Consider the following 20,993-nt stretch of genomic DNA (forward strand, 5'->3'; position numbering starts at 1 on the left):
CTTCCCAACGGCTGGAAACCTGAGTCAGTCGCAGGCCTCGGTCACCAACCAGTCCAGTACAGAGAATATGCACTGCCCTCCAGTGATACACGAGACTGACCCAGAGAATGGGAACAAGTGAGAGCATTTATCAAGCATTTGGGGTGTGCTATGTCTATGGACATCTTTGCCTTTCATTTTCAGATCAGCTTTAAAGGCCCTGCTGTCAGTCACCCCAGAAACAAGAAGGACCAGGGACCTGCCCCAAGGTTGCACTGTCCACAGCCAAGCAACCACAGCACCACCGAGACCAAACATCAGGGAAACAGAAACAAACTGGTGGAGATGGGAGGGAACCCCGCAGGGCGCACACGGAGATATGGGTCCCCAGACCTTGCATATGGGTGCAGCCGCGGGGGGACCGCAGATGAGCGTCAGCACCAGGGACAGCTCCTCGGCTGCTCCCCCGCAGCCGCCGCCGACGGCGCGCGCAGGGCCCGCAGCGCGCACTCCCCAGCAGGCTAGCGCGCGCACCCTCCCCTCCAGAGCGCGCCCCGCGCCCGGGACTGGGCTGGAGTCGCGCGTGCAGCTCTCGGGGAGGTAGCTTGGCGTCCAGAGCCGTGGCCGCAGCGCGCAGCTGGCAGGGGCTCTCGCCTGGCCACGCACTTGCCTCCTCTGGGGCCTCCAGGAGCCAGCCTCTCCGCTCTTTTCTTGCCAGTCTGGCCCCAGCAGGCACCACCGGCCGTGGCCTGGGCTGCATTTGCCGCTACTCGCTGTGCCCGGGACAGAGGGACGCCTGCCCTGTCACGTGCGTCCAAGTCCTCCGCCAGCCGGGGCAACGTGGTTCCCATGGTTCAAGGTAAGGGCCGAGCGGGTGCGCAGGTCACGGTGTGAGAGCAGGCGATGCAGGCTGGGAAGCTCTGGCTCGGCACCCACTTCATCTGGAGTCCCCACTGCAGCCTGCCCTGGCCACCTTGCATCAGGTGCCCTGACCTACACAGGTGCCTGTACAGCATGACCCATCCCACTGCGCCCCACCTTCCACGTGCCCCGAGATGTGCAGTGGGGTCCTGGCCAAGAGACAGAGGAACCCTCTGACAGAAGAGGGACTCTGTTTCCCTCCAAGGGTGGCCTGCCTGGGGGAAGGGACATGGGGAGAGAAAGTTTGTCCGAAGAGATGGAATACCTGGCTCCATTCATCCTTTCCTGCCTGGAACTGAGATGCTTGGTTACCTGTGGTGAGACTTGCTTCCCACCAGGTTGGTGTTGCATGCTTGACTTGGGCTACTGCTGACATCCATTCTGTCCAGCCCCTGTATGAAAGGGTTGGGGGCCCATTTGACAGACGAGTAAATTGAGGCTTAGAGAAGTTTGGCTTCTTGTCCAAGGTCAGAGTTAACAGGTGGTGGAGCCCCTGTCACCTCTTTCCCACATTAAATAGTGAGGACAGGAGGGGGGGCAGCAGGTTGGCAGGTGTGTCTTTCAAGCAGGAAATGACACGTCCCAAATACCAAAACCCCCAAAGCAGGTTCACATCCATCCTTCTGGCTCCACTCTCTCACCCTGCTTAATGTCCTGTCCTCCCTAGGCCGGGGTCACCTGGCTTTGCTTTTGCTGATGGGACCCAGGAGCAAGACACCCGGGTGGCACGTCCCCAGACCTTTCTACAGGTTCCAGCATGTTCCCTTGGCCCTTCTGGGGGAAGCTAGAGTTCAGAGGTCTGCAGGAGAGCACCAGGCTGCTCCCCGGTGATCCTTCCTTCCTATGCTGGTCAACAAACTCCTGGCAGGCTTCCAGGGACAGCTTCCACCTCCTAGAAGTTTATGACTGCAGAAAAGCACATCGGCCCATCTTCCCGTCTTCCCCTTCTTGAGATAGAATTGGGAGTAAAGTCTTCATGCCAAGGCTCTCCAAGACTCTCCAAACTTGGCACCTCTGGCTAGGAGGATATGGTTGAACCCCCCTCCCCCGGACACATGGGCTACAGGCTTGCTGAATACGTGCAACTTTGTATGTCTTTGAGTTCTTTCCATTCCTGAGGCCAGGGGCTTACTTCCCCCTTCCCTTCCACCTTTCTTTGGTAGTCATTTGTGGTACATTTGCCTCATGCCATAGAAGAGACAGAGTGGTCTTGTGCTTTGGTCTTGGTACCCATCACCTGAGTTCCTGTAGGGCTGGTTGGTGTTGACTCACTTGTAAAACCAGCCGGGAGGGTGTCAGGCCTGGGAGGAGGCACGGCTCCCAAACTGAGTGCCTGGAATATCTGCTGGGGGTGGGGAGCTGGAGAACATTGCTGGCTCTCTGGGACAAGCCAATGCCATGAGATGTGGGAGGCCAGGATGTGCCGTGACTTCTCCACCCTCACCTCTCCTGCAAGTGAGAGAGGTTCCCCAAGCCCTAGACCTCTGCTGTGCCAGCACAGACAGCTAGCATGAACAAAGAACTTAGAGAGAACATGGGCACAGATGGAGGGGTCAAGACTTTGGCCAGTTCTGCCCATCTTCCTGGGTGACCTTGGGCCAGTCCCTGTCCCTTTATAGACCTCAGATGGGTTGGATGGTTCCATAGCCCCTGGGGTTCTTCTCAGTCCTCCCCATTCCTGCCCATCCCATCTTCTACCTAAGTCGTCACCCAGGTTTTGCACTTTCGGGCTGGGTCTGAGTGCCTAAGCTTGGTGCCAGATCCTAGCAAGGCTTCACTGCCTGGAGACCCGTTCCTGCAGACCTAGCAATCCAAGGAGTAATGATGATAGTGCGCAAAGCAGAAATCTGTCACCTCACAGTCAATTATATTGGACTCTAAATTCTCAGGGGTTGGGGGGAGAGGCAGAGTGGCACACTGCCCAGACCATCCACTCTGCTCCCACACTGCCACCACTGCCCTGATCCCCTTCAAGCCCTTTGTATGGTGGGAATGTGGATTCAAGGCCCAGGTCTTGGGTAAATCATGCAGCATCCTCATCTTCAAAAGTAAGGGTGCTTCCGCCTTCCCGTGGGTATTTGGTGGCACCTGGCTTCGGGCATGACCAGAAGCGTGGCGAGGATGTGGTGGAACAGGAAGGGGCTTCCTGCCTACCTCACTGCTGCCCTTGCTTTGACTTCCCTGCAGTGTCAGCCCCTCTGGATCCACTCCAGAGGGGATTCATCCAGGCTGGAGCCGTAGTGCCTGCCAGCTCCTCTCCCTCTCTCCTCCCAAAGCTTTTATTCCGTCAGGATTCAGGTTCATGGAAGAGGCTTAAGTTGTTGAAGCCACTCCTGTCCAAGTCCTCCGCCTTGACTCCCTTGCTGGGAGCTGCCGTGAAAGGCCTGAGAAGGGATTGTTCCTGCTATCCCAAGGCACGGGGAGTCTGTGGCCAGAACCCTTAACCCTTGGGAAGCTGGAGTGCAGAGCCTGGCATGTGGGTTCCTGATTTACACTCCTAAGAAATGGCACAGAGACTCTGTCTCTAATTTTCAGGGGTCTTGTGAGAGAGGAGACTGGAGATGTGCTGGGAGTCAGATCCAGGCTGTAAGCTGTGCTCCGTAAGCTATATGTAAGCTAGAAGGGGGCCTTATGCAAAAGTCTAAACCTTGGTGGACAACGGTCAGGCCTGGCCTTAACACTGTGGCCTGCAATATAGAGCCTGACTGGAGAGGGGAGGCAAGAGGACTCAGAAGAGGTCACCATGTCCATCTCGACCAGGACGGTGGTCATTGAGCAGATGCCAGCCATGTGGGGTGCTGGGGTGGTTTGGAGTAGTGGGGAATATGGCCCAGGACTGAGCAAACATCACCCAGACTGGCCTACACTAGAGTCTGGGGTGAGCTGGAGAGTGATGGGGAGGCAGTCCTTGTGGGCCTAGAGTAGCGCTTTTTCTTCAGCACCAAGGTAGCACCTGATGGTACATCCCACCCCAGTAGGATGCTACTACCTGTCTTCAGGGTTCTCCCAGCCCATCCAGAGGGGCATCTGCGGGAAAAGCTCTCGCCAGACTGAGCCAGTGCCCTGTGCTTTTGTCTACCTCTCTAGTAGAAGGGCTGAGGCAAGGCTCGGTTGGTAAAGTGCTTGCCTTGTAAGCAGGAGGACCCGAGTTTGATCTCTAGGACCCATGAGAGGGAGCCGGGAAAGCCAGGCATGGGGGTGCATGCTTGTAATCCCAGAATGGGGGAGGTGGAGACAGGCAGATCCCAGGGGTTTGCTGGCCAGGCACCCTAGTCTATTTGGAAAAGTTCCTTGCCAGCAAAAGACCCTGTCTCAAAAACATGTTGTCCTCTGGCATACGCGCGCGCGCGCGCGCGCGCGCGCGCACACACACACACACACACATATGTGTGCTCGTGATTCTAAAACCACTTCTCCCGTAGTGATGTGGTTGGGAGGAGGGCTGCACAGCTATCTGGGAATCAGGAGAGGATTAGCTAGCGACCTGAGCAGTGCTTCCAGAACAAGCCGTGCTCCTAGGGTTACAGCCACATTCACCACTTCGCACGCCTGCTGTGGGTGGCGGGGTGGCACAGCTTAGGAACTGACCGGGACAGTGTTTATGTCTAAAGTATGTGTCCCTAGTGAGGTTACTAAAACCCCTTGTTCCCCGGGTTCTTCGTTCACCTTGTACGAGGGTCCAGCGTCTTAGAAGAGTCCGCACACTGCTGGGAAACTCCCATGGTGCTCTGTTCCTGGCCAAACCAGAAGATGGCCTCAGAGCAGGCAAGGGATGCCCTTGTCAAACAGACAAAGGCGGCAATGGACAAAGCTGTCACCACCTGTGGCTCAGCTCTTACAACCAGCTCCAGGCTTCCTGCAGGCTACCCAGTGGCAAAGTTGATCCTTAGGTATTCCCAGGTTGCGCTGCCCAATGGCTGGGTTTGTGGCCAGGCTGTTAATAGCCTCTGTCTTTTCCTGTTACTTGCTTATGGCATTTGGTCTATGGCCTCAGGACCAGCAGCCAACCTCTCTGGAAGTGGGTGCCCTGGCTCCCTAACCATGGATTAGCAAACTCCCATACCAGCCATTATGACAGGAACAGTCTCTGCTTGCACAAAGCAATGATGTGTGGTTTTGTCTCTTTTATGTTCTGCTTTGTGTGTGCTTACCAAATATATATTCATTTTTATAATATATTCAAATATTTGTATTAAAAGAAATGCGTGTTTGCTGCAAAAGGAAAATCAGTCCAGCTTTTCTTGGCTTACTGTGTGCAAACTAAAAACCCTTGACTCCTTGGCTGTGGTCTACATGCTCCTCTGCCGCCACACTGGACCTCAGTGTCCCTGTTCATCGGTGGTCCTCTTTTGTCCTTTGGCCTAACTCCCGCCCCCATGTTGGGGATGGGCTTCGGGGCTTCATCCGCTTTCACAAAGCCCTAGCTCCAGACTGGCTTTCTGGTCCAGACGTTTGCAGGGCATGGCTGTTGACTCACAGATCTACCGATTGGTTTGGCAACAGGCCTGTGTGCCATCCACTGGTTCCCTCTGTTTTAGAGTTGCCTGGGCTATATGCATTGAGTCGAAGGCTCTAGTGGCTGGCCGAGGAGGAGGGGGAGGGGGAGCAGGCATGTGAACAGGATTAAACTGCAGTGTGAAAAGGTTCTGTGTGGATGGTAGCATGGAGGCAGGTACTCCAGATGCTACGGAAATCACCTCAGGCTGGAGCAGTCAGGGAAGGCATCCTGGATGCAGTCAGAGCTGAGCCCCCAGTGGGTAGGCATATAGTCAAGGAAGCAGGTATTGCACAGAGGCCGGACACTACTGCCGTTGCTGCAGGCAAGGGAGGCCATCTGGAGATGCTAGCTGACCATCAGTGGGCTCCAGAAATGCCCCTGATTTTTCTTTGAGGAAAAGAAAGCACCAGACGGGGCTAATCCCAGGTGCCTCGTTGGCTTCTGACTGTGTCTATATGAGTGTATTTGAGATCTCCACTCCTATGCTTTGGTTCCTAAGGCAGGCTTAGCCAACCTCCCGTTCCTGGCCCTGGCCAAAGGACCCTCTATGGCAGGCTCCCCTGTATCCCTGCCCAGTCAGTTCACTTGCTGCTGGACCACCCACCACGCCTGGCAGCACACCCCTTAGTCTTGTTTGCTGTCCGTGTGCCAGGAGCATCAGGAGGCTAGGAGAGCAAGGCTGCAGAGCTCTGGGAGGCAATGGGAAGGATGTCGGGAGTACCATTAGCATGTGTCTGGGGTTCACCTTACAGTGTTTGAAATGTAATATTTATATTGTGTTTTCCAAATCCCTCCACTCAGGGTTGGCATACACAGTCTCACTGGGAACATTCAGGAACTTCCCTAAGGCAAAATAAAGATGTTCACTTTTCCAGTTTATAGGCAGACACCCACTTGGGGTTCTTTTTTCTGAGCCCATTCCAGAGCCCCACAGTCCAGGCTGCTTACCCCAGGACTGGCACCATGCCCTCTATGTGTGAGAGGCCTTGATCACATCTCCTTTGAAAGGAGGTGGGGTGGGGCTGTGTGGGGCAGTCTGTGTCGCTTTCTCTAGAATTCGCTAGTCTTTGCCCACGTGGTTAACATAAGGACTGTGGGGTGTTTACCTGTGTCTGGCGTTTGTTTGGTTAAAACACTCATTACGTGGGAAGCTCCTTATAAACCAACTCGCAGAATTAAAGAGTACAACCGTCTGTGATTTTTACCTTCCTGAGGCTTCCCACATGAGATGCCCTCTAATTACAAAACAAAACTCCATTGCAGAAGGCTGTTTCATGGCACAGTGTCTTGGGAAATCACTCTTGTAGTTGTTCATATTCCCACCAGTCTGTGTCTTCCTTTCTCCTGGAGAGCCACGCTTCACTGAAGAGGAGATAGGACGGGGGAGAGAATAAGAGAGAGGAGTGGAGAAGCCTGGGAAGAGATAGGGTCTGCCATCAACCATACTCTTAGCAGTTACCTCGGACCTGCTGGTGGGAGTAGCCTGGTCACTAACCCTCTTTTTGTTGCAGTTTCCTGGCATATAAAGACAGGAGTGGTTTCCCTTCTGACATCAGGGATAATCCCAGGCCCCTGCAGGAGCATGGTGGAAATGGCTGTAGATTCTGGAGTCTCTGGACTTGGATCAGGGAGAGGGGCTGCTGACCAGCTCCCGTGCCATGTGGGCTGAGAAACTCAGACACCTGCCGCAGCCCATGGAGCCCTTCATGGAATGGATCCACCCTCTCAACCTCTGCTGTGCCCTGCTGTGCCCCACATGCTTGCTTCTGTGCATTTCTGGAACTCTCTGAGAGCCTTCCCCTGAGGTCTTCCCCCTGCTCCCCTCTGCCTGTCAGTGTCAGGTCTGTTCCCCTCTGGTCTGGTCTGCATCGAGGCTGGGAGGTCTTGAGGCCAGGTGCCACTCGTTATACCCCCCCACCCCCACCCCAGCAGCCAGTAGAGCGCCTGGGACACAGTGGGCCCTATTATGGGTAGTTCCATGTGGAATGAGGGTCAATCCCATTTTCCAAAAGGTGCAGTGGCTAGTGTGTGGCCCTGAATGGCCTCCAGGTCAGGACAACCATTGTTAGAGCCAGAAGTGGCATCTGCCTTGGGAAAACTTGCCTCCCGAACCCATGTCCAGTGTCCTCAGGACAAAGGACCATCACAGAATGCAGCAGCCTGCCTATAGCCTCCAGGGCCTATTGCCTCATTTCAACTCTCCTGCCACAGAGCTGCCAGTGACAGAGGATGACTCAAGGTGGGGGAGCCTCACCCTATCAGACCCTGGGGTCAACACTGCCACTTCAGGACCATGAAGAGTTGTAAAATTATTTAATCTGCAAGATGGGCCTATTCAGCATGTTTCCGCTCACTTGAAAATCCCCAAAGCCTGGTTTGTCTGTTGGTTTGTTTGCCTTGTTTTGTTGTTGTTGTTGTTGTTGTTTATTTTGTTTTGTTTTGAGACAAGATCTCACTAGGTAGCCCAGGCTGTCCTCAAATTCAACACCGTCCTCTAACTTCTGGCTCCTGAGTAGTGATATTATAGATGTGTGTCACCACAGCCGGCTGAGCCCCATTCCATAAAATGAAAATGCTCCAGGCAGGTCTGTGCGGAGCCTTGCTGTTCAGGGCTGCTCCGGGTGGACGAGCCATGCCAGTCAGCTAAGTGAGGAGATGAAGGAGACAGTGGGGCCGAGGATGCGTGGTGGGCAGACAGCACAGGAATCTGGGACTTGGCCCTACAGGGGTGTTTGCAGGCGAGGACCTCGTACGTCCTCTTCTAGGAGAACTTGGAGTGCTGCCAGGGAGGAGAAAGAGGCAGGGCCTCAGCTTGGTGTTAGAGGTCTTGCTGCCCTTCCCTCACCGCTGAGCAGGTCGGCTGACATCTGTGGGATGGCTGGGACCCCGGACCCCACTCTGTTCCTGTCTTCTTCCTGTGTGTCAGAATACAGCACAGACAGACATGCAGACACACACACCCACACACAGGGACAAATGCAGGTACTCATGCATACAGCAGGCACAGGCTGAGACATGCACATGGTGACAGGTGCGGAGGCAGTCATGCACACACAGACATGAACAACAGGGGCAAATGCAGATACACACACAAATACACAGGTATACACAGACATGCATATGGGGACACATGCACACACATGACATGCACACAGTAGACACACGAAGAAACAACGAAAAACACAGCTGGCACACAGAGAGACATACACATGGGACACAAGCAGAAACACACATATACACACAGACACAGAGCCATTCATAAGGGGACACTCTTAAACATATACATGCATACATGACCGACATGCACATAGCTGATATACAGAGACACACATGTATATATAGACACACACATGGACACATACATGAACACACACAGAGATATGCACAAATATACCTATGTATACACATGGCATGCACCTAGCAGATACACAGATATGCACATGAGGACCAACACAGACACACATACAAAAACACACATGCCTACACAGAGAAGACACCCACACTGAGACATGCACATGGAAACACACATAGGGAAACAGAAAATACACATAAACACACACAACAAGCACATGCATGTAATAGACACACTGAGGCATACACATACATACAACACATATGCACAGAGCAAATGTAGCTCAGTAGTAGCGAACTTTTTTTAACATGCAAGAGGCCCTGAGTTCTATCTCCAGAAACACACACACACACACACACACACACACACACACACACACACACGAGAGAGAGAGAGAGATACACATGTGCGGACAGACATACACCTAGAGACACACGCAGCTCACCCTGAGCCCTCTGCAACCTTGGGACAGGAAGAAACACCATGCTTTGGAGACACTGTCTCGCTCCCATTCTGCAGGCACATGACCCAGGCTTCTGGAAGATTCTATGCCTCCTGGAGGACTTCTTTCACTTGGCTGTTTCAGCAACATGGCGCCCTCATGTTCTCTGACTGACAGCTCCTAGGGAAGCTTCATCAGGCTCTGCCTTTTGGGTAGCAAAGGGCCCCTGGGATTCTCTCAGTCACCCTTGCTTTATTGTGCTTAGCACTTGTATCTCAGCCTGAGTAGCAAGGCTGATAGCTCACATGTGTATTAGTCAGTTATTGGCATAGTGAGTGTGTAACAAGCTGTCCTGACATTTGCCAAGAGAACAGCAAGCAAAGTTCTTCTTGCTTACAGGCCTATAGGTAGCTGGGGCTGTTCCACTCACTCTGGGTGTCCAGTCTACACCCTCAGGGCTCTTCCACAGCTCCAGACTCTGAGTGTGTGCTTTCTGGATACATTATCTGGATCTCAGGAATGTATACTTCTTCAAGACTTTGCCTAGAACTGGGATGTGGTCCCTTTTATCCCTGCTTCATTGGTTAAATCATATGACCAAGGCCAAGGTCACCAAGGTAAGACTCTGCCACTCTTATGGTAGTGTAAGGTCCATTGTAGGGGAGGGAGGAAGCGTACTGGGTCTGTGTTTTTACGGAGTGCCCAGGAGTGGCTAGGCCCAAACCCCCCTGATGTGATATCATGAGCAGGTCTCACAGAGATGAAAGCTCCGAGCTGGCACCTGCTGTCTGGTCTGCCCCAGTTCCGCTAATCTGGAGAAGTGATGGGCGAGGAACAGGGAAGAGGCCCCTTTCCCTCACCTTCCCTCCAGTCTGAGCAGAGAGTGAGTGGGGTGGCCGTGCTGGTAAAACTGATGGCCGGGGAAAGGAACCGGCTGGCATGAAGTGGCCACTTGATAAATGCTCATGCAGGTAATGCTAGCATCGCTTTCCCAGGCTTGGAAGATACTTGGCCCTGAACAGATACTGGGGAGAGAGAGACTGGGCAGAGGAGTGAGGAGCCCCTCACCCTGCTGGCTCAAGGCAACTCGAGTCCTGCTGGTGTGTCCACATGAGGACAGAGAGGAAGTCTGGGGTCACAGGGAGGAAGGAAGTAGGAGGGAGGTGGGGCGGGGAGGGGGGAAGGGGAGTCATGTCTCTCCCAGCAGAGCCTGAGTGTGTAAGAAGCAAGAGGAAGAAGACACTTCCTGTCCCATGGCTGCAGAGGACACAGGGTAGGGAGATAACAGCATCTCAAGCCACTGCACATGGTGCATAGGCCCTGTACTGGGAAGGTGCCCGGGGGATGGATCGGCATTGGTCAAGAGAGCTCCCCAAAGGCCAGTCTGGGCTGAGACCGGAGGAAGGAGCTGACGCAGTGGTGAGGCCTGAGGTGGTTCTGGGGAGATGGGGTGGCAGGTGGAAGCAAGGAGACAGTGAGGACTCGGTGCAGGTGAGGCCCTGAGGGACCGGAATGGAGGAGAGTATGAGTCCAGCCAGGGAGACATGACCTGGGCAGACAAGGGGAATACAAGTGAAAGTGAGGGAAGGGCCTGTCACAGGGGACATCAGCCCTGCCGTTCACCAGACAGGGTTCTGCTGTCAGGGCACCTCTGTCTGAGCTGACCAGCCTGAGGTGTGGCCCTGAAAGGACCAGAGGTTCATGTCACCCCTCTGCTGTTTGCAGTGACGTGGGTACCTCTTCCCAGTTTCCCACCCGTGAAATAAGCCAAACTGGGACTCTCTGACCCGAGAACCCAGCCTAAACCTTCGGAGCATCAAAAACAACAGACTTTACTCCAGCGTAGAAGTGACAGGGCCGAGTGCAGGACTGAGGGGAGCCCCGCCCTCCTGTCTCAACACCTGGGGCACCTCTGTAGCCATGGAAACTACAAGTGGCCTTAGGAACAACTAAAATGTATTTTTCCTGGTTTACTTTTTTAAAATATTGACAGGTTTTCTTCTGCATGCTTATGCCTCAGTGACAGGTGAGGCTTAAGAACAAAGGCGTGTGTGTTCAGATCACTGTGCCCAGCACACCTCACTCCCCGCCCCTATGCCTTGGGGAAGGTATTCAGAGACACTGCTCTCAGCCTGGGCCTCTTCCAAAATACACATACCACCAGCTCCCATGTGAGCAGAGTAGATATGCCACTCAGACCCTGGGAGGCTGGGTTTTGTGAGGGTTAAAGTTCTCACAGGAAACCCTTGGCTAGTCTGCCTGGATATTGCCCCTTGCCCAGGTTGGGCCACTAGACTGAAAGTAAAAAATCTGCCAGTGTCAGCTCCAAACTCATGCACCCTGCAAGGGGCTGGCTTCACTGCCGCCCTGTACTCCAGGACCTTGTCTTTTGGGTGTCACAGGGGCGGTCAGTTCTGAAGTCATCGCAGACTTACCATTCATTTTGGAAAGAATTTTGGTTTTTTTCCTGTATAGAAAGTTCCAGGTTGCTGGATTGTTTTTGTGTTTAACTGATTGGCACCGCCATTCCCCTGTCTCTGACCTGCCGCTGCCTCCAGCCCAAAGTCTGCTGTCATTCTTGCCTCCATTCCTGAGTGCCCTGAGTCTTCGTGCTGTGTGTTTTTAGGCTGTCTCTGGATATTGCAGGCATGTTCTTGGCTGTTGTTTCCTTTAAGCCCCTCCTGTTGGCAGTTTGTTGAGCTTTGGGGAATCTAAAGGCTTATTATTGTTATCCTGATTGAAAACTTCCTTTTTAAAAATTTCTAGTGTGTGTGTGTCTGTGGGTGGGGGTGTGTGCACGCTGGTGCATGTGCCTGTGCACACATGCAGGTCAGAGAACAACTTTTGGGATTAGTACTCTTCTTCCACCTTTGCATGGGTTCTGGAAATTGATCTCAAGCCACCAGGCTCGTGCAGCGAGTGTCTTTACTCCCTGAGTCATGCCGCTGGCCCCCCAGTTTGGAAAATATCCAGCCTGTCTTCTGATCATCTTCCTGGGGATTCATCTCCCAGATAGCGTGCCACCTGCAGTTTCCACATCTTAGGGGGCTCTGTCTGTTCTTTATTTACTTGTGTTCTATCTCCATGTTTCATTTTGCATCGTTTCCATTGCCATCAGTGGTTCCCCGGCCTTTCCTTGTGTGTCTAACCTGACGTTAATCGCGGTGGTTGTATATTTGTCTTTTTTGACATTGTTACTTCTTTACCTGCAGGACTTTGTTCTGTTTCTTTTACCTCTGATTGTCCCTGGGTTTTCCCTGGTGTTTTGAACTATAGGACACAGTAACTGTTAGCACTCACATCTCCCTAGTCTGTCGCCTGACCTGCCTCTGGTTAGTGTCCCTGACTGGACTTTCTCTTCACTGTGGGTTGTTTGCTTTTCTGACACGAGATAATTGTTTCCTGGGTGCCACATGTTGTGGATTTTTACCTTGCTGGGAGCTTAGGTATTTGTGTATTTCAATACGTTCTTATGCCAGCAGGACGGTTCAGTGGGTAAATGTGCTCGCTGGCAAGCCTGATGGCCTGAGTTCAATCCCTGGGACCCACATGACGGAAGCAGAGAACTGACTCTGTAAGTTGTCCTTGGACCCTCATATGCATACTTTGTCACGTGTGTGTGTGTGTGTGTGTGTGTGTGTGTGTGTGTGTGTGTGTGTGTTCAGTTCCACTGAACCTGGAACTCACTACTGAGTTCTCCCACTGAACCTGGAACTCACTACTGAGTTCTCCCACTGAACCTGGAACTCACTACTGAGTTCTCCCACTGAGCCTGGAACTCATTACTGAGTTCTCCCACTGAGCCTGGAACTCACTACTGAGTTCTCCCACTGAACCCGGAACTCACCACTGAGTTCTCCCTCTGAGCCTGGAACTCACCACTGAGTTCTCCCACTGAACCTGGAACTCACCACTGAGTTCTCCCACTGAACCCGGAATTCACTACTGAGTTCTCCCACTGAACCCGGAACTCACTACTGAGTTCTCCCACTGAACCCGGAACTCACTACTGAGTTCTCCCACTGAACCCGGAACTCACTACTGAGTTCTCCCACTGAGCCTGGAACTCACCACTGAGTTCTCCCACTGAACCTGGAACTCACTACTGAGTTCTCCCACGGAGCCTGGAACTCACCACTGAGTTCTCCCACGGAGCCTGGAACTCACCACTGAGTTCTCCCGCTGAGCCTGGAACTCACTACTGAGGTCTCCCACTGAACCTGGAACTCACTACTGAGTTCTCCCGCTGAGCCTGGAACTCACCACTGAGTTCTCCCACTGAGCCTGGAACTCACTACTGAGTTCTCCCACTGAGCCTGGAACTCACTACTGAGTTCTCCCACTGAGCCTGGAACTCACTACTGAGTTCTCCCACTGAACCTGGAACTCACTACTGAGTTCTCCCACTGAGCCTGGAACTCATTACTGAGTTCTCTCACTGAACCTGGAACTCACTACTGAGTTCTCCCACGGAGCCTGGAACTCACCACTGAGTTCTCCCACGGAGCCTGGAACTCACCACTGAGTTCTCCCGCTGAGCCTGGAACTCACTGACTGACCTGGAAGCCCCAGGGATCATTGTCTCCACTTCCCCAGCACTGGAATTAAAGGCAGACGCCACCATGCGCAGATTTCACCTACGTGCTAGGGATCAAATTCAGTTCTCATGCTCACACAATAAGCTCGTTACCCAGCTGAGCTCTGTCTCCCAGCCCCAGAGTGAGCTTTTCTGACGATTGGATCCACTGAGCTCTGCCTGCTCTGGGCCTTTGTGCCTGACATGCTCTTTGTGGGATGCTCTCTCCCTCATCATCCCCTCCCCGGTTCACCTTCAGGGCTTGGCATCCTGCTTGCCCCCTCCTCGATCCCTTCTCCCTGTTAGCACCTTCCATTCTCTCTCATTCCACTTCTAGTATTAATATATGTTCACATTGCCATGAGACTAAACCAGCAAAAGGGGGGGTGTCTTAGGGTTACTATTGCTGTGATGAAACGCTGTGACCAAAAAGCTAGTTGGGGAGGAAAGGGTTTGTTTGGCTTCCATTTCCACATGGTAGTCCATCAAGCCAGGGCAGGAACTCGAACAGGGCAGGAGCTGGTGCAGAGGCCATGGAGGGGTGCTGCTTACCGGCCTACTCACCTGACTTGCTCAACCTGCTTTCTTATAGAACCCAGGACCACCAGCCCAGGGATAACACCACCCACAATGGACTGGGCCCTCCCCCCATCAATCACTAATCAAGCAAATGCCCTATAGCTGGATCTTATGGAGGCATTTTCTCAATTGAGGATCCCTCCTTTCAGATAACTCTAGCTTGTGTCAAGTTGACATAAAACTATCCAGCACAGGATAGAGACATGGATGTGCTAGAACTGAGTGAGTAGGTTCTACTGTCAAATTGTAGGTAGATGTCTATGGCCTTAACACCCTGGAAGTGCCTGATCTCATCTGAATTGTGGGTAGATTTTAAATGCCAAGTGTATGATGTGGACAGTGAGGGCTGCTGGGTTCTGGAGGAGGGAGCAAGGGTGGGATTCGGGAAGGCAAGCTCGAGGAACTGGCTAAATGATGGCTTTGAATGAGAAGCTGAGCTGGAATGAATACTATGACAGGGAATTCAGGGATGACCAGCAAAGTCCCCAAGACAAGAAAAACAAATTACTAGGGTTGTGGTTGGCAGGCTGGGGAATAAGCGCCTACCTAGAAGAATGCAAGGGTCCTGGAGGATACTGAGGCTCCAAACAGAACAGGGTGGGGATGGGAAAGGAGGGCAACCATAGAGAGCCTAGAACACAGATATCTGGGCCTAGAACCTGCAGTTCTGTGCTCAGAGACCGGTGGGGACACACTAGGAGAAGGCATGCTGCAGAGAAAACCAAGGGAGCTGTTCTGGAAACTAAGCTGCAGCCTGTCGAGGCTGTTCTTATGCACAGAGAACAGAGCATCCCCACCTATCACCCTGCAGACCCCCGGGGGCTGAACACCTCTCCCACAGCAGCTCCTGTCCTCTCGACTTAACTCCTGTGCTAGGTCTGGGGAAGTGACTGTGACCAAGACAGGCCTGCCCGGAACTCAGACTTTGCAAAGGAAATAGAGAGGGGAAGTCAGTGGGTACCACCAAGGCCAGACCATGGCTGCACATGAGGCCTGAGCTAGGGATGTGTCCAGTCTGCCCAATAGCTCTGCTCCCTGGGGCTCCACAGGCAGGAGTACTGCGTCCCCCCCATCACCAGACACCCAACACAGCCCAGTGCTCATCACACAGTCAGTATGAGATATGGAGAGGGGCCATCTAAAGAGCAGCATAATCATTCTGTCCTAAAACGAGGGACAGAGCCAGGGGTGGTGGCATATCCCTGTCATCCCAGTACTCGGGAGGATGAAACAAGAGGATCCTGAGTTTGAGGCCAACTTGGGCTACACAGAAAGCTCCAGGCCAGCCTGGGCTGCATAGTTAGATCCTGCCACAGTAGATAAAATAAGATGAGGTACCAGGACACACGAATACTATGACAGGAGGAATGTCCAAATTTCTGTTCGGGTCTTTCTGATACCCAAGCAGACATGATGTCAAGCTGTCCAGAGCTGTGCGGGGAAAGATGGCATTCACAGGCTTGAGCATGGGCTGCCTGTAGCACAAGGCCCCTTGAGGTGGTGGGCATAGCCAATGCCCAGGCCTGGTGCCCACCACATAGGTGTGGTTTTGTGCAAGGTTGAAGAGACAGGGTTGTTTCCCAGGTGGGCTGCCTGCTGTGACAATATTCACTCCGACCTGTGAGCTCTAATGCCTATCCATCCCCTGGCCTGGCTGGAGCAGCTCCTTTTCCAAAGCCCTCTTCACCTACTGACTGTTACTTGAATGGACTCGGCTCTCATTCCATTTATGTCTGCTCCCACCCAGCCTTTCCACTGCCCCCTACCCACAGCCAGGGTTGGACCCAGTATCCAACCAGAGACCTATGCTTGCACTCAATGATTGATTGGCCCCTTGTCTGGAGAAACGAGAAGCCCTGGGGGAAGCCAGAGGCCGAGGCATAGTCCTGCTGCAGCCCCAGCCCCAAGTAAAAATTCGGACAGTTGTAGTCACAGCCACAGCCCAGATCCAGCACCACTCCCAGCCCCAGTCTCAGACCCAGCCTCACTCTAGCCCCAATCCCAGCTGGAGCCCAACACCCGGACCCAGCTCAGCCATACTGCTTTTTCCTGGCTGTGCACCCTTGGCAAGTGACGTTGCTTCAGGAACTGGTTCCTTGTCCTGTAAGAGGAGGTCACTGACTCTCGTTCCGGGGACGGTGGTGAGGCACTCTCCTTTGCACTGTGAAGGCTTAAATAGTCACCACACCGGTGTTAAAGGCAAAGAAACTGAGATATCTTGGGCAGACACTACACACAGACGTTTATAAAGTACCTGCTGTCTGCCAGGGCCTGTGTCTCAGGGTGAGGCCATGGTGCAGGGTTTCCCAACGGCACACAGCTGGCAAGGACCAGAAGCAGCTCTGCTCAGACCTCCTTCTTCCCTCCCCTTCTGGTATGTGACCCTCTCCAGAGCCATGAATTCATCCACTGGGTACCCCATAGTGAGGCCTCTCCTCAGGCAACCCAGGGGAGGGCTCTGCCCTGAGGCTCCCACATTCAGAGCTGTCCCTGTTCCCTTATGCAAGAGGAAGTCTAAGAGACAGGAGCTTGCTAGAACACTTTCCCTACATGCAGGAAGCCCTGGGTTCAGTCATCAGCGATGCATAAACCGGGTATGGTAGTTCATGTCTGTAATCCCAGTGCTCAAGAAGTGAAGGCAAGAGGAGCAGAAGTTCAAGGTCATCTCTGGCCAGCCTGGGAAACAAACAAACAAACACATCCCCAGGAGATGATGGCACACTGCCACCCCAACCACATACTCGGCTTCCGGTGGCTCTGCTTCACCACACACAGACGTTTATAAAGTACCTGCTGTCTGCCAGGGCCTGTGTCTCAGGGTGAGGCCATGATGCAGCCCTTGTGGAGCCTGTGGCATTAGGGAATCGAGCCTGGAAAAGCTGGCGGCCAGACATAAAGCAGAGCTACGAGGAGAGACATGGGAGAGCTTTCCGGATCAGAGGGAGCTAGCCACCTGCATGTCCAGCGCTGACCTGAAGCAGAGGCAGCCGGCCAGGCCTGAGAGGGACAGAGCCCAGACCCAAGGAGTAAGGCCTGTATTCTGGGGGCAGGTCGGCCTGGACCTGCCTTGGGTCTCTTTGTTTAGCACAGGGTTCTTAGAGTGTGTCCTCTGAACTGGTTGTGTCAGCATCCTCAGAGAGGGTGAAGTGTGCCTGGTCCCCACTCAGAAGCCCTGAAGATAGAGCCAACCACCCTGATACAGGACCCTGGGGGAAGGTAGATAGACCGTGGCTGGGGACTGACTGTGTCCCCAGCAAGTAACAAGCTAGGGAGGGGACAGGATAAAGGGAGCACTGGATGTGTCTTGTTCAATTTCTGTTCTCCAGTTTCCCAGGACCTGAGCCTCCTGGAAAGGTTAAGTGGGATGTGTTCCCCGACCAAAAGTGCCTGGCGTGCAGTGAGCCTCAGTTCTAAGTGACTGTCAAGCCTGCCATGGTGGTAGATTGAAGGCAGCAGGGCAGGGGCCAAAGCCAAGGTGTGGTTAAACCTCTTCTTAGACCGATGGCCTGCAGTGCCACCCCTTGGCAGGTATGGCAGCAGCTAATGCAGTGCCTCAGGGTAGCCTGAAGTCGGCGAAGGTGGCGGGGGAAGCCAAGAGGGGGTGCTAGGCCTTCGTTAACAGCCCAGAATGCCCCAGGCTTGGCCTAACCCTCTTTTCAGGGCTTTGCGGGGATGCTGGGGGAGTCCACATGCTGAAGCAGAGTGATGAGTCCCAGAGACAGCCCCCTCTCAGGGTCCCGGCACATTCATTTTCCCAAAGGCACGGTGTGTGTGGGGGGGGGCAGTGTCCAGTGACCCTCTCATCCCTGCTCCACGCATGCTCTGCAGCCACTCCGCATCAGGGCCACTCACAGAGGGGTCCCCAGCACAGCCCAGAATTCCTGGCTGGAGTCAGAGTTCTGAACCACGCTGCCGGCTGGAGTTTGGAGGTTTTCCTGCATCCCCAGGACTGTCAGGCAGAGGTAGCAGGTCAGGCAGAGGTCTAGTAAATGTAGTGTGAGTGGGTGTGTCTGGTCCAAATGCCCAAATGGGTCTGAACCAGAGGTCAGGCAAGCTGAGAGGGGACTGTGGACCTGTTCCATCACCCACCGATTCGTCTCAGGCTAGGGCAGGCGGAGACTAACAGGATGGCACTCACTCAGCTCCGACTTCCCCTTACCACTGAGCTGATAGCCTCCCTTTCCACAGCCATCACGTTACGGGGGCCAGGAGCCAGGCCTTTCCAGCCCTGCAGGCCTCACATCATTGAGCCCTTGGGGTACACCCATGGGGGTCTCGGGGCCTCTCTTCAGGCCGGTGAGGGCTTGCTGAAATAGGACTTGAACTTGAGACACCTGGACATGGGCCCTGGCCAGGCTTGCGCCCACCTTTGCTTTTCCCTTTGTGAAGACGTTCCAGCCGTACATAACATGCTGTGAGGGTAAGAAGTGGGGTGCTAACGGTTCCAGACATTCGGGCCTGGCGCCCTCCGGCCCTCTGTCCGGGCTCTGAACCGAGAGTCTCACGGAGCTCTTGGGAGAGGAAGTTGCAATTTAAAAATAAAAACAAACAAACAAGAAACACCACCAGAAAACCAACAGCAGCAGCATAAAAGGTTTGAAACAAGACCTCTGGACCTTGTTATTTTGAAGGGAAAGAAACTGCATCCCCAGAAAGGCCCTGAACTGACGGCAGCTCTTTTGATTTGTGCCCTCAGGAGACACTGGGAACAGGCAGGTGAGGGCAGGGGCCACAGAGGTTAGACCCCCACCACCACCACCACCACACACACACACACACACACACACACACACACACACACACACACACACACACACACACACACACACACACACACGATGCCACTGCCACACTCAGAACCCTGTGGTGTTTTCCCCCACTAACCCAGCCCACACAATTGCATACTGATACAGCCCCCACTATATGCTACAGTACTGCCCCCTTGTGGCCGGAGGACTGCCAACAGGTGAGAAGCCAGTTTTGTTTGTCTTGGTTCCGCAGATGAAGGGACAGTAAACCCATGTCCTCACACTTGCAGGCGCTGGACCTGGGGACCAGTGAAGACATCCGCTCTGAGCAGCATGCTCCCCTCTCTCACTTGTATCTCTACTGTGATCTCTGACTGTGTTTGCTTTCCTTTCCAAATGCTGAGCCATGCTGTTTCCTGTGTGTAGAATGGGCTGCTAGCAGCCCTGCCTGGGTGTCCTAGGGACTGAAGGAGGCGGTGGAGGGTATCACATATCCCCTGGTGTAGAAACTAACTATGGGATGTGTGCTTACTGTTAGGAAGAGTCGCTGGGGACACAGCCGGAGTGAGGCGATGACCTGTAGGGCTGTGAGGGGTTGGGAAGCGCAGTGGAGCCACGCGATAGTGATGCTACAGCACCAGGCTGGGCGATTGCCCATGCCTGGGATGTTTCTGAGCATCCTCCCATTGAGGAGTGGTTAGAATCAGCAAGGCTGGCAGTTGAACGGCTGGCTACAGAGATGGAAGCCAACTGTATGGGTGCTCCAGGACAGGGCTGTGACCATTGCAGAGCACCGGGAGGTGGGCGGGGGGACCTCTGGGCACTTCTCTAGCAGCAGCTGAGCTCAGCTTCCAGAAGCCTCTCTGTGGTGGTGTGAATGAATATGGCTCCATAGGCTCTCAGGGAGTGGCACTATTGGAAGATGTGGCCTTGTTGGAGTAGGTGTGGCCTTATTGGAGGAAGTGTGTCACTCTGGGTGGGCTTTGAGGTCTCAGAAGCTCAAGCCAGGCCTAGTGTGTCTCATTCTCTTCCTGCTGCCTGGGGATCCAGATGTAGGACTCTCAGCTCCTTCTGCAGCACCATGTCTGCCTACATGCCGACATGCTTCCCACCATGACAATAATGAAACTAAACCTCTGAAGCTGTAAGCCACCCCAATTGAATGTTTTCCTTTATAAGAGTTCCCATGCTCATGGTGTCTCTTCATACCAGTAGAAACCCTAACTAAAACATTGTCCTTTGCCGTGTTCACACCTGCATTTCCTCCTACTCCAAACCTGGAAGCAGTTCGCCCCTCACTGAAGCAAAGCTTCTTTTTCCGTGGGGCAGAGCCACCCCTCTGCCGGAGGGAGTGAGCTTTACCCTCCTATGTCACTTAGTACTGCCCCTGGTGCCCCGCTTGTGGGCACCGCCCACACAGTGTCAGCCTCAGCCTCAGGCCACAGCTCCAGCCTGACCGCCAACAGTGGTCACTTTCAAATCAGGTTCTTCAGCCCCAGGCGGGGACTTCTCACTTTTCTCCCTGATTGTGTGCAGTGGGGGATCAGATGGGATAGGCTCAAGGTTCCCTTCAAAGTCACGTCTCTCACTTTCCTTTGTTTTTACCACTCGAGTGCGTGTGTGTGTGTGTGTGTGTGTGTGTGTGTGTGTGTGTGTGTGCCTGTGTGTGCCTGTGTAGGCCAGATGTTCACATCAAGTGTCTTCCTCTACAGTTTTCCACCTTATTTCACTGAGTCTCCAGTTTGCCGATACCACTAGACGACCCGGCCAGCTCTCCCCAGCACTGAGATTATAGACTGAGCCACCGCACAAGGCTCCGACATGCGTGCTGGGGGCCAGACACCGGTCCCCGTGCCCTCCCAGCAAGCACTTTGCCCGCTCAGTCATCTTCCCAGCCC

At 53.8% G+C, this 20,993-nt stretch overlaps 1 protein-coding gene across 2 annotated transcripts in view; it reads left to right on the forward strand.

The window, feature by feature from the left end:
• The first annotated feature begins 520 nt into the window (after window positions 1-520).
• Window positions 521-20,993, forward strand: part of Fam163b (family with sequence similarity 163 member B) — a 34,333-nt gene continuing 13,860 nt past the window's right edge. Inside the window, exon 1 of one of the 2 annotated variants that reach the window (XM_028858715.2) lies at window positions 521-838. The gene's annotated coding sequence lies outside the window, so the exon portion shown is untranslated. Of the gene's footprint in view, window positions 839-10,404; window positions 10,612-20,993 lie in introns of those variants that run through there. The other variant, XM_037204650.1, reaches the window with a different exon arrangement.

Source organism: Peromyscus leucopus, chromosome 4, assembly GCF_004664715.2.
Source record: "Peromyscus leucopus breed LL Stock chromosome 4, UCI_PerLeu_2.1, whole genome shotgun sequence".
Lineage (NCBI taxonomy): Eukaryota > Metazoa > Chordata > Mammalia > Rodentia > Cricetidae > Peromyscus > Peromyscus leucopus.